This window comes from Typopeltis vanoorti, chromosome 26, assembly GCF_054136105.1.
Source record: "Typopeltis vanoorti isolate ZY-2024b chromosome 26, IOZ_Tvanoo_1.0, whole genome shotgun sequence".
Taxonomy (NCBI): domain Eukaryota; kingdom Metazoa; phylum Arthropoda; class Arachnida; order Uropygi; family Thelyphonidae; genus Typopeltis; species Typopeltis vanoorti.
In genome coordinates, this window is record NC_143574.1 from 17,695,941 (window position 1) to 17,709,059 (window position 13,119).

The 13,119-nt window shown below is 35.0% G+C and overlaps 1 protein-coding gene across 2 annotated transcripts in view; it reads right to left on the bottom strand.

The window, feature by feature from the left end:
* Letm1 (Leucine zipper and EF-hand containing transmembrane protein 1) overlaps nt 1-13,119 on the bottom strand; it is a 213,599-nt gene that overhangs the window by 96,267 nt on the left and 104,213 nt on the right. The gene's annotated exons all lie outside the window — the stretch shown is intronic.

The following is a 13,119-nucleotide window of genomic DNA, read 5'->3' on the forward strand; positions in this document are numbered from 1 at the left end:
TGCTGTATAAAATACATGAACTTGACCTCTGTGATCTGGTGTAATAATACCATGGGATAATAATAATAATAAAAAAAAAAAAATACATTGATTAAAATTAAAGCATCCCTGTTTAAGGCCTGTTCAACGATCCAAATGCTGTGAAACTTTGAAGGAGTACATTGTGTATCATGCGGAAGTGATATCTGAAAAAAAATATAATAAAATAAAAAAAATCCAAAATTCACCACCAGGATTCACCATCACACATCACCCCTGTATGATGTACCAAATGTAGATGTAATTTTTGTGTGTAAGAAGGAGAGAACTGACACAAGCGTAAATAACACATTTTTATTCCCTTCCTTTATGCTTCCCTTAGGCTGTACTGTTCAGTGTGCCAGTCCTTCCCAAGATGCCACAAACTGCATATTTTGCACAGTGTGTTCAATCGCAGAACACAGCTTGTCGGGACTGATGTTGAGCACATGCTGCATTATGCTGTCTTTCAGCGCTAGCAAGTTATCAGGATGATCCCGATAAAAGCTATCTTTGAGAAATCTCTAAAGTAGAAATCACAGGGGATCATATCAGGTGAATAAGGTGACAATGCAGTGGGAAACACACAGCTGATCGCTCTGGCTTCTGTGATATATTCTCGAAGAACCTTCTGTATGGATCAACCAATGTGTGGAGGGGAGCCCCTTCCTGCATGAAAACAACTGAATCCATGCAGAAGTGCTGCTGAGGCTGTCGCACACACACAAAAAAAAAATAATAAAAAAATTCTTTATCATATCGCCTTGGAAGCACTGGGAAGATGAATTTTCGATGAATTCATCGAAAGATTAATTTTATCAGAAACTAGTGTTTTCAAGTGTTCAGTAACAATACATAACATTCCCCAGATGCAGACAACATGTGTAGGTAGTCACTGAGATGTAATAACTTTTTTTTTTGTTTTGTTTCATTTTTTACAACATTATTCTATAAGCGTACCCTCTACTTCATTGTGTAGATAGTGATTTATCTCTAGACAAAACAATTTCATTCTACTAATTTTTAACATTGGTCAGATTGAAATCTAAACTGACAAATTTAAACATAGATCTTAACTATAAATTTGCATTAAACCCAGCCAAATTGGAATTATTAATATTTCGAAATTTCTTTAGCAAAATTTGCTAATAAAAGTGATTCAGTTGGAACTAAAACTAAACCACACGGACTTCTTACACATTTCAGAAATTCCGAAGTTTATCATATTTCACTAAGTCAGGAGTTATTGCAATATATAATTTTTACATGTTGTCCCCTTGTAACCCCGAATATAGGTAAAATGGAACGGTTTGACAAATGTTCGTAAAGTTTCAAATACCAAATCTGAGTAAAAGTCATCACATAATAACTGGTGTACAGACATCACATACTAATACTACTAGGAGGGGTTTCCAAAAAAAAGCAAGGTAACACATTTTTCTTAATAACAGTGAAAGGGAATGAGATAAAATATGGTAAACAGACAGACCCGTTCAAAAAGACCACCATTGCGATGTGATGCTAATGTTGGCTCACAGCTAATTCCAGTTGCAAGATGGCAGCTACCATTTGAGTGTGGTCCAAAACAGGTGTCTGTGAAGTTTTGTTTTTTGCAAGCAAACGGGGCTTCACCTAGTGACATTCGCCATTAATGTCACTTGATAAAATTGTTATGTATGGCAAAATGGTGATCAAAGAAGTGGGCTTATAAGGTGCAATGAATTTAAATGGGCTGTGGTGACACTGAAGATCAACATCAGACAGGTAGGACTTCATCAAGCAAGACAGAAGACTGGCAAACACGTTTACTACATGCTGAAATTGCACAAGTGGTAAACTTGAGTAAGTCCACTGTTTATGAAATTGTTCAAGATGTCGTTGGCTTTCAAAAGACGTGCTCCCACTGAGTGCCCCAGCAATTGTCAGTGGAGCACAAGGTGACTTGGGGATGTGTCTGGAGAATCTGTTGCGACAAAGCCGAGGATTTTCTCGCTCACCTAATCACAGGAGACGTAACATGGGTTCATCACTTTACCCCAGAGAGCAAACTAGACTCTGACCTGGAAACATCCACAGTGCAAAAAATTCAAAACTATTCCCACTGTCCCAAAGTAATGACCACAGTGTTCTGGGATCACCAAAGAGTTCTGTTGGTGGACTCCTTGCTGACAGCAGAAACAATCAATGCGGAGCTTTACTGTGCAATGTTGAACAAACCGAAATCCAACATTCAACGCAAACAACAGGACTCCTGACAAGCAGCGTGATTTTGGTGCATGTCAATGCTACTCCACACACTGTGCACACCACTTGTGAATAGTTGTGCTGTAAATGTTTCTTGAGAGAGAGGATGAACAACTTCCATTTGTTTGCCCGCTCCTCAAGAAATACCTTTCTGGAAGGCATTTCACTACATATGAGGAAGTTCATCAGGTGGCGCAATGTTGATTACTGGGTGTGGGCAAGGTCTTCTTCAGTAATCGTATTGATAAATGGATCTATCATTGCGACAAGTGCATCAATATATTTGAAGACTTTGTGTAGAAGCAGTGCATGTTCACTTATTTCTTGGTGAATAATTTCAACTTCCTGTTATTAAACAACCTTGAAAAAAAAAATGTGTTACCTTACTTTTCGGAAACTCCTCATATTACCAATAATAATGATGATGATGGAGTCTTCATAGTTCAGTCAACTGTTTATTTAGAAAGACATGAGTTCAAATCCCATGCATGACACGAAGAATTTTTTTCAGCCCTCTTCAGCTAGAGGTATGTTAGTCAGCCTCATATGGAGATATCAGGAGTTTGACTCTAAAACTCAGCTGTTTCTTTGTGCAAACTGGTCCCACAAACACACATATCTACAGACATAAAGCTCTTACCAGATAAGGAAGCCTATTGTTACCACACCAACCATTAGGGCGAGGAGAGAGGAAGATAACGGGGAATAATAATCATAATTATTATTAGAATTTATTGTTGAGTGTTTTTTACCACTGTACTATCACTGCTCGTTTCATTTAGCAATTTTTCGAAGTAATTACTCCATACTTCAAGCATATCTTTTTCTCCTGTTTTCATGTAACCTTTATCATCTCTAACTCCATTTACAGCTCTTTCCTCCATTTCTAAGCTTCTTCTACAACCTCCAGAATATCTTACCACCTTCTTGATATTTATTTTCTATGTTCTTGCCAAAGTTCTCCCATGATTTTTGTTTAGCTAGTTTTACATAGTGTTTTGCTTTCTTACATTTGTCTTTGTATTCTCTAAGAGCAAAAGCCGACTTATTTGCCAGGAACTTTTGATATGCTTTCTTCTTTTCCTTCACTGCCTCTTTAACTTCCTGTGTACACCATGGAGTTGTGATTTTTCTATCCTTGCAGACAACCTCACCACATGCCTCTCTGGCTGAATCAATCAGGGTTTTCTTCAAGGCTTGCCACTGAATCTCCAAGGTTTGGTTCCTGTTCTCAAACACTTTCATTTTTTCTTCAATAATATTTGTGTATTTTAGTCTACAGTTCACATTGTTACATCCTGAATGATCAAATTTGGAAAGGAATTAATTCATTCAGAATCTAACAATTCAAAATTGTAAACAATGAGAGACTTGTACTTGGGCAAGAAAGTAAATACACATATATTAACCTTAAGTAGAGCTGAAAGAATGTTGATTTAGAAATGTGAAATTAATCCAGTTTACACAAAGTCATGAAAGGAATTTTGTATAAAATTGTAGTTAAAATAGAATATCCTATGCAGTGTATGTGAATTAATTGAGTGTAAGCTAAAGTCTACAGTTCACGTCTTAGCTGTCCAGTGTAACTTATGGCCTATGGCAGAGAGAAATTATATGGAAGATGAAGCTCAAATGCGTTCTTGGAAGACGGCACACGCGGAACATGCGTGCCATGCGCAAAAACGTAAGGGAGAGAGGGTGCCAAAGGAGGTGGTATAAAAGGGTTTCCCCCCCCCCCCTCTCTGAAGGTTTTTTTGGTTCCTGGTTCCTGTTTTCTTCGTGGACATTGGCTCTCTCTCCCGCCAGCTGTGTGATTCCGGACCGCCCGTAGAAGTTATGAGTCATCACCCGTAGTCCCAGAGTTCCAGATAGCTATCTCTTCATAACAGAGTAGCAGGCAAGGCCAAGGTGCAGCAATGGAACGAGACCAGGGCGGCATATCGCCAAGTCGTTCAGAAAGGCCATATAGTGTGATCATCGTAAGTGACCACGTGGGCGAAAGTTAGCAGAAGGATAGAGATGTCTAGACAAAGCTGTGGACGGGCCAGATAATCATACCAGGAATGGTAAATTTTATTATTATTTATATTAATATTTTAAATTAGAGAATTTATTTTATGTTTCCAGTTAAAGAAATGAGTGGACACTATGTAATTAAGAGTGTGGACATTTGATAGTGAACTTTAAAGATATTACCATATTTGGCAATGACCTGTCCCAACTGGAAAGAAATGTCTGAGAAGGAATGTCTGTATGTGATATAACACTGATAAATGTGAGAAATATTAAGTAATTTAGAAATGATTGAAGAGATAAAAAATTATAAACTAGAAATTTTGTAATTTAATGAGCAATACAGTAGAGCGAGTTATTATTCATGTTCAAGGGTATTTAGCTGTGTTATCTAATTCTTTTACTTAGAATGAAATTGAAATAACCATGTGTTTGGTGCATTCCTTGTATATAAGTTTCAAACCTAAATAAACATGTTTTGTATTTTATACCTGATATTGGTCTGAGATAGGAATTCAAATTACCACTCATAAAATTGAACCTAAGCAGGAGGGATATAGAAGTATAGTAGAGATTTATGATCCACGGCTGCATACTAAGATTGATATAGGTGAATTGAATTAGATTATACATGAGTATAAGTGCAAGAACTTTTACCGCTGTATATTATTCTGAGAAGGTCTCCTTGGATAAGAGTCTCCTCTATCCTGGGATATTGGATGATGCAGCTTTAAAAAATAAATGTGCCAATATTTGATCAGGAGACAGTCTCAGATAATAGAATTAAGGGTTTTGTTCCTAACTAAGAGTAAAGCTTCTAATATTTAAAGAATACATGTGACTGGTGTAAGAAACGGCCAATTATAGAGTAGAATATAGAGAGTGATAGATGCAAAATTGAATTGAGTGTTAAAGATAATCGAGAATTAGAGGAGAGTTAATTATAGTATAGTAAGGCAAGCATAATAGAAATAAAATATAGAAAAGTACGAAGAGCAATGACATAACAACATCTGAGAGCTGCTCAAGTTTTATTTGCTTTAAAACTTTCTTACATGTTATTCTTTTCAATATGAAATTCAATTTTATCCTGCTCAAGACTAAATAGTGAACACTTCCAATTTCAAATCTTCTGTACACTCTGGTGTCCTGCACCAGGGAGAAAACATCACTAGCAACAATAACATAGTCAATGAGACTTTTCCTATTCCTTGCCTCTTCTCTCCATGTGAATTTGTGCACATTTTTATGTTGGAACATGGTGTTAGTAATAACTAGTCCATGTCCTGAGCAGAAATACAACAGGTATTTGCCATTATTATTAGCTTTGCTCTTTTCTCCAAATTTTCCCAAAATATTTTTGTATGTCTGACAATCATTTCCTACTCTGCTGTTTAGATCCCCAACAAGGACCAACTTTTCCTCTTTCATTGCGTCAGTTGCTTTTTCTAAAGCATCAAAATATTCCTCCACTTCTACCTTAATAGAACTTTCTGTGGGACCATAGGGACAAAAATAAGTCTCACTGTTCGATTCTCCATTCTGATATTAGCCCACATCACTCTACTTGAGACTGCCTGCCATTCAAGAAGATTAGCCTTGTATTTTGTGTTGAATATTATGGCTACTCCTTCTTTTCCTTGATTGTCATTGCCTGAATATAACATTTTGTATTTATTGCTCAGAAAGATCTCACCAGTTTTTGTCTTTTTTGTTTCAGTCATCCCTATTATGTCGATCTGGTACTTATCTAATTCTTCAGCTAGCTCCATTTCTTTGCCATTCAGGCTTCTTACGTTGATAGTAACGATCTTTAACTCTGGTGATGTTAACTTTGGGTGTGTTTTCAGATTTGTTCCAGTAGATGACTTTTCGCTGTTCGGCCTGGTTCCCTGGGCAAAAACAACGGGGACCTTGTTTAACTGGGCGGCGCCCCAGCCGGCATGAAATTTTGTCGTGTTGTACCATCATTTTGTATTTTGGTTTAACCAATAGGAATACAATTTGGTTGGCTAAATCCCAAATTGCCAGCCCATCCTCGTTCGTTCAGTATCCAAGTAGATACCCAACAGGGTGCATGCACTACGAGAAGGTGAGGAGTGGACATTAGGTCAGAAGCCCTGGCCGGTTCTTTGCATTCCTTTAAAGGCTATGTGGAGGTCTCCTCTCAGTTTTACAGCTTTGACCCTTAAGCAGATGGCTTTGAGTGGTTGGATTCAAAAGATCTAGAAATGCAACTAGTCGACTTCCAGTGTAATCCTATCTGGAAAAGAAAGTTTATTGCTCTTAGAAATGAATTAGAACAATTTGAGAGGGAATGTCTGCATGATACCGCATGTAAAAATTCAGACTGTGAAATTCTAAGCGTGTGGAATAGCCTTCCCCAAAACTTTCATGCTCTTCTAACAAGTTTCTCTTCTACATACTCTTGTGAAACTATTTTCTGCCTTAAATAATATCAAATCAAAAGGGAGAAATAGATTGAGCAATGATTTGAGCGCTGCCTGTGTAGCCTTAAAATGTACACACTATAGCCCTCCCTTCTATAAAGCAACTTTCTACCAGTACTCAGCAACAGAAAAGTCATTAAATGTAATGTAAGTTTGTAATTTCACCTTATTAAATTAATTGTATAATATGAATTCAAAGATTTTATATCAATGTCCTATTAAATAAATAGCCTAATGTGATATGTATAAGTCACCATCTATGATTATGTAGTTAAATTTATAATGCATGTATGCAAGTGGCACATCAACAATGTCAATATTTAAAAAAAAAAGATGTTTGACACACCTGGGTAAAACGGTTTGCCATCACTGCACTAGACTAAACACTCTGTTTACACAATAACAAAATATTCATAGCCAGTTTCTCTGTTAAGGCCCTTTTCTGAAGATATAAGATTCTATTCTTCTTTTCATAGGATCCTTTCTCATCACCCTCATGTAGTACACATTATTCCTCCTGACTCCGAAGTAAGATATTCTGAATTAACCGAAGTATAGCTACTCTTACCTCATGCAGTTCAATTTTTGTTAATTTTTGTACCAGCAAAAAAGGTTTCTTCTACTGCTTTATCTAAGTTGCTAAATCTCATCTCCTATTCCAGTAGAGATAACAAATAGATCCGGCTTCCTTAAAACAGATGAAATTTTCAATCAGCATTTCCTCAAACATTCCTTTAGAACACCAATAGCAATATCTTTTATTCACTAATACCTATTGACAGTCTTATATTTTAAAACTTCATAGTTCTACGATTCCTTTTTCGGAATCTACTATTAATTTTCCTCCGACTATCACATAAAAAAAACTTAATTTCCTCAGAACCCAAACATCTGCCTGCCTGCGTTCTCTTTTCTTCCTGACCACTTTCTAGTTGTTTCCGTTACCTCGATACTCGATGCTCTCCGTCAGCTGTCAATCACCCATCAAACATCGCAAGCATGCGCACTTCGTGAAAGTGGCAAGCGAGAAGCACTAAGTATAATTGCTGACACGTTGTCTCCGTTAGCGACAAGAAAATGTCTTCATAAAACACTTAATATTTTAAATTACAATAAAATTTCTGAAAGTAACACAACTATCCAAATCTAGTAAGTATGTGAATTTTTTTTTAAATGCTTTACATTTCATTTTGACAAAATAACATCAAAAAACAGGCACATCGCAAGTGCTGACAGTATGGGTTATGAAACCAGTGTTTTATGAAGACAAGAAAATGTCTTCATAAAACACTTAATATTTTAAATTACAATAAAATTTCTGAAAGTAACACAACTATCCAAATCTAGTAAGTATGTGAATTTTTTTTTAAATGCTTTACATTTCATTTTGACAAAATAACATCAAAAAACAGGCACATCGCAAGTGCTGACAGTATGGGTTATGAAACCAAAACTAATAATGTACTAACATAAAAACAATTTGCAAAAATATTCAAAATTTTAAATTATGATTATTTTTACAGGACCATATGCACAAATAAGTGAAGTTCTCTGTTTTGATATTTTAAAAAAAAAAATTTAAATAAAAATAACTATATAATATAAAATAATTTAATTAAAAAAGCCTGTGTAGCTCAGTGGATGTGGCATTTGCACACCACCGCGCTTGGCCGCACGAAGGAAGACTTCGTTTCGAGTCTAGTCGGCGACTAGAGGAAATTTTTCTAAGCCTTTTTTCGACCGGTTCCCGAGTTAGTCGATCTCTGGCACGGGCAAGCAGGTTTTTCCTCCCGGAAACTCGGGTTTTTCGTCCTGTAAACTCAATAAAATCGACCGTAGAACCCACATTATTTTCAGACATTAAATATATTGTGTTAGGGTTAAGGACCACGAGATGGCGGCACATTTGAGCCGTCTCTCTTCACTGCGTACCGCTTAATTAGTGATAGCTTTGGGCCATCTGTCTCTGATTGGGTACCAGTGGAGATTGAACTGCCCACTCAGTCTCCAAAAGTTAGATAGGGCTAAATGGCCTCGCCTACTCCCCGTATACGGGAATAAAAAGGCGTTAGCTGATTTTTTTTTTTTTTTTTTTTAATTAAAAAAATGTCATTAAACTAACAGTAATGGATGAGCTGACCAGTAATCTTTCATTACATATTATTTTACACGTGCCATCAAATAAAAAAACAAACATTTCTTTATTTTGGATTGCTCTTTCACCTCAGTGATTTTCATAAATCAAAATATGCTAATTATTAGGCTCAAGAGCAATGATCTTTAGCAAGTTCATTTTGAAAAAAAAAAAAAAAAAGTTTGAAATAATCATTCTCAGTTGCCTCTTCATCGATACTGCTGTTATCGCTCACACCACATTTCGTGTAATCAAAATAAAATTGTTCCACAAAAATACCCTTTTTTTTTTTTTTTTTTTTGCAGGGGTTCATTCAGTCCTTGATTTTTGGTTGAGAAACTTCCTTGTCACTTTTGTTGTTGAAGAACAAACAAGTATTATCATTTGAATCGCTGATAATCACATTGTTATCAGCAATGCTGCTGCCAACAACTCTGACAGCATTGTTGCCAAAATATTCAACAAAGAAACACTGCATTCAAAATCACCATCTGATCTCTTTTTATTTCCCTGTAAATTCGAACAGTCATAATCTGACTTAAGTTCAGTCCAGGGCCGAGTGTGGTTGTGCAGATTGTGCGCCGCACAAGGGCGCTTGAAGATAGCAGCACCATTTCACGAGGAGAAATAATAAAAAAAAATATATATATATATATATATATAAATTTTATTCTTGAATTATATCGTACTATATAAATATCACAAATTATAGTTAATGCAATAAAAATTAAATTTTAAATCAGTCAAATTATTATGAATTCTAAATAATCTAACAACATTTTTAACTTAATACATCACCAGTTTTTATAATTTGTTTGGAATGAAATGTTATCAATATTACCACAGATTTTCAGAGTAAGCATCGACTCAGTAAAAATTGTATAAATATTCTCGATTGTTTATTATATTTTTAGTGGAAATTGTTAGTTTAAGACAGCGAATTCATATCATCGACAGGGTGTAGCATAGAGGCAGCCTGCCTAACAGCACTGCTTAATAAGGGCGCTCGTTCAGCCATATTAAGGCAACATATTTTACAAAAATAAAGCAGGTGCCATTTCCCATTGACAGTTAAATATGTGCTTGTTATATTTTATTAATAAAAAAAATTATAGTCATACATGCTAAAACTAAACATTTTAGAACTCACTTATTAGATACTTAAGGAAACAACCCATAAAGTATCATACAATGTGAATTTCATAAACTTTTATAGTCTATATATATTAAATTATATTATGCATGAATTCTACTCAAATTGTAAATCACTATCGGCCCCAACTTTCATATTTTACTCCCTGCAGTAAACAATATGCCCTCCACAACAGCAACTGTACTGCTGCAGAAACACGAAAAACAATTCGTTTTATCATGTCACTGAATAAGGTTCATAGACATTTGTAGACGGTGTAATATATTTCTCAACAAACAGTGCAATTAGAGACAACTGGGAATATATAAACACTAACTAGTAATCACATCTCCTCTGCTGTATAGACTGGAGCAAACCACATGCTGCAGGTGCAACATATGGTTTTGCTTGACATTACCCCGTCATGAACATGTTAAAACTAAGAAATATATAGTGAATGCATTTCAAATATTATGGAAATCGGTTTAAGAGAATTAGCATTTCAATTCAATTGTCAGCTTGTTTTGTTTGGGTCACGCAATCTTTTGTTAATACCGCACCAATCATATGCATTTCTTAATAGTTTTTTTTTCTGTACTGGCCTACAATCGCACACATCTTTCACTTCTCATTAGTAACTTATCAAGGATTGTTCATTATGTATCTCAAGTCTTAAATTACTAGTAATTTTTGCTTGATATAATGGGAAAGAAGATGACTCTATTTGGATAGAAAATTTTGGTTGCACACAAGGAAACTGCTCTTGAGGACAGAAGAAGTGATGGAGAATAGAAGCTTCTTGGTAAGTCATACCCATTTTCAGTTTTGTTTTTTTTTTCTGAAAACTTTAGTTTCCAAAAATCCCCTCATATAATGTATAGACTCGGACCACGATTTTTTAGCTTTAATTTTGGAAAAAAAGTGCAAGTTATAGTCAAGCAAATTCTTAAGTATAGATCATTGGTTAAAGACTGGATTTATAAAACGCACAAAAGAGAGCAATATAGCAGATATAGAAATAGGCAATTTCACTTGTCTCATTGATGATAAATTATTTATATTAAGTAAAAATGATAGTATCTTTATAAATTTTGTTCTATTAAAAATAAATTATATATTTTTTTGTTGAAATGTATATCTAAATTCAAATAAAACAGACATTTAAAATGAAATATATTTTTATTTATTATTATTATTATTATTTTGATAAGGTACTTGGTAAAGAAACAAGAAACAGAAAATCAGCTGGAGAAGATAAGCTAGGTTCAGAACTATATAAATACACAGGAACAAGATTCAAAGAAAGACTCTTATTATTTTTAAATAAAATTTATTCAACTGGTATCCCCCCAATAGAATGGAAAAAAGCAATTGTGATTCCTATCTTTAAAAAAGGTAATAGAGATGACCCTAAAAACTATAGAGGTATCAGTATACTAAATTCCTGTTACAAAATATATAGCAGAATCTTAAATAACAAACTAATTAAATATTCTGAAAACTTTATTCTAGAAGTACAGAACAGATTTAGAAAAGGACGATCATGTATAGACCCAGCCTTTTGCTTAAAATTAATAATAGAGAAAAGAAGCGAATACAATTTAGAAACACATATTGCATTTATTGACTTCGGAAAAAGCATTTGACAAAGTTAAAAGAAACATATTATTTAACATATTAAAAGAAAGACAAATACCAAATAATATCCTAAAAGCTATCAAAAGTATATATGAAAATAATCAAATACAAATAAGATTAAATCACGAGCTATCATATACGAGAGAGATAAACCAAGGGACCGGACAGGGATGTCCCCTCTCAGCAATTCTTTTTAATATCTACTTAAATGAAATAATAATAAAATGGAATAAAAATTTACATCAAGGAATTAGACTTTCTCCTACAGTTAACTTAAACACTCTCCTCTTTGCCGATGACCAAATAATAATTACAAATTCTGAAGATAACTTACAGAAAGCTATTTTAGATGTAAATGAGATATCCAAAGATTATGGTAGGAGGGGTGCTTAAGGTTCAAAGCTGTATAACTGAGAGGAGACCTCCACATAGCCTTTAAAGGAATGCAAAGAACCGACCAGGGCCTCTGACCTAATGTCCAATCCTCACCTTCTCATGGTGCACCCTGTTGGGTATCTACTTTGATAATGAACGAACGAGGATGGGCTGGCAATTTCGGATTTAGCAGACCAAATTGTATTCTTATTGGTTAAACCAAAATAAAAAATGATGATACAACATGACAAAATTTCATGCCGGCTGGGGCATCGCCCGGTTAAACAAGGCCCCCATTGTTTTCGCCAGGGAACCAGGGCGAAGAGTGAAAAGGCAGCTACTGGAACAAATCTGAAAACAAACCCCAACTCAACATCACCAGAGTTAAAGATCGGTACTATCAATGTAAGAAGCCTGAATGGCAAAGAAATGGAGATAGCTGAGGAATTAGATAAGTACGAGATCGACATAATAGGGATGACTGAAACAAAAAAGACCAAAACTGGTGAGATCTTTCTGAGCATTAAATACAAAATGTTATATTCAGGCAATGACAATCAAGGAAAAGAAGGAGTAGCCATAGTATTCAACACAAAATACGAGGCTAATCTTCTTGAATGGCAGTCAGTCTCAAGTAAAGTAATGTGGGCAAATATGAGAATGGGGAACTGGACAATGAGACTTATTTGCCTATGGTCCCACAGAAGGTTATAATAAGGTAGAAGTGGAGGAATTTTTTGAGGCTTTAGAAAAAGCAACTGACACAATGAAAAAGGAAAAGTTGGTCCTTGTTGGGGATCTAAATAGCAGAGTAGGAAATGATTGAATGAAAATATTTTGGGAAAATTTGGAGAAAAGAGCAAAGTTAATAATAATGGCAAATATCTCTTGGATTTCTGCTCAGGACATGGACTGGTTATTACTAACACCATGTTCCAACATAAAAATGTGCACAAATTCACATGGAGAGAAGAGGTTAGGAATAAGAAAAGTCTCATTGACTGTTATTGTTGATAGTGATGTTTTCTCCCTAGTGCAGGACACCAGAGTGTACAGAGGATTTGAAATTGGAAGTGATCACTATTTAGTCTTGAGCAGGATAAAATTGAATTTCA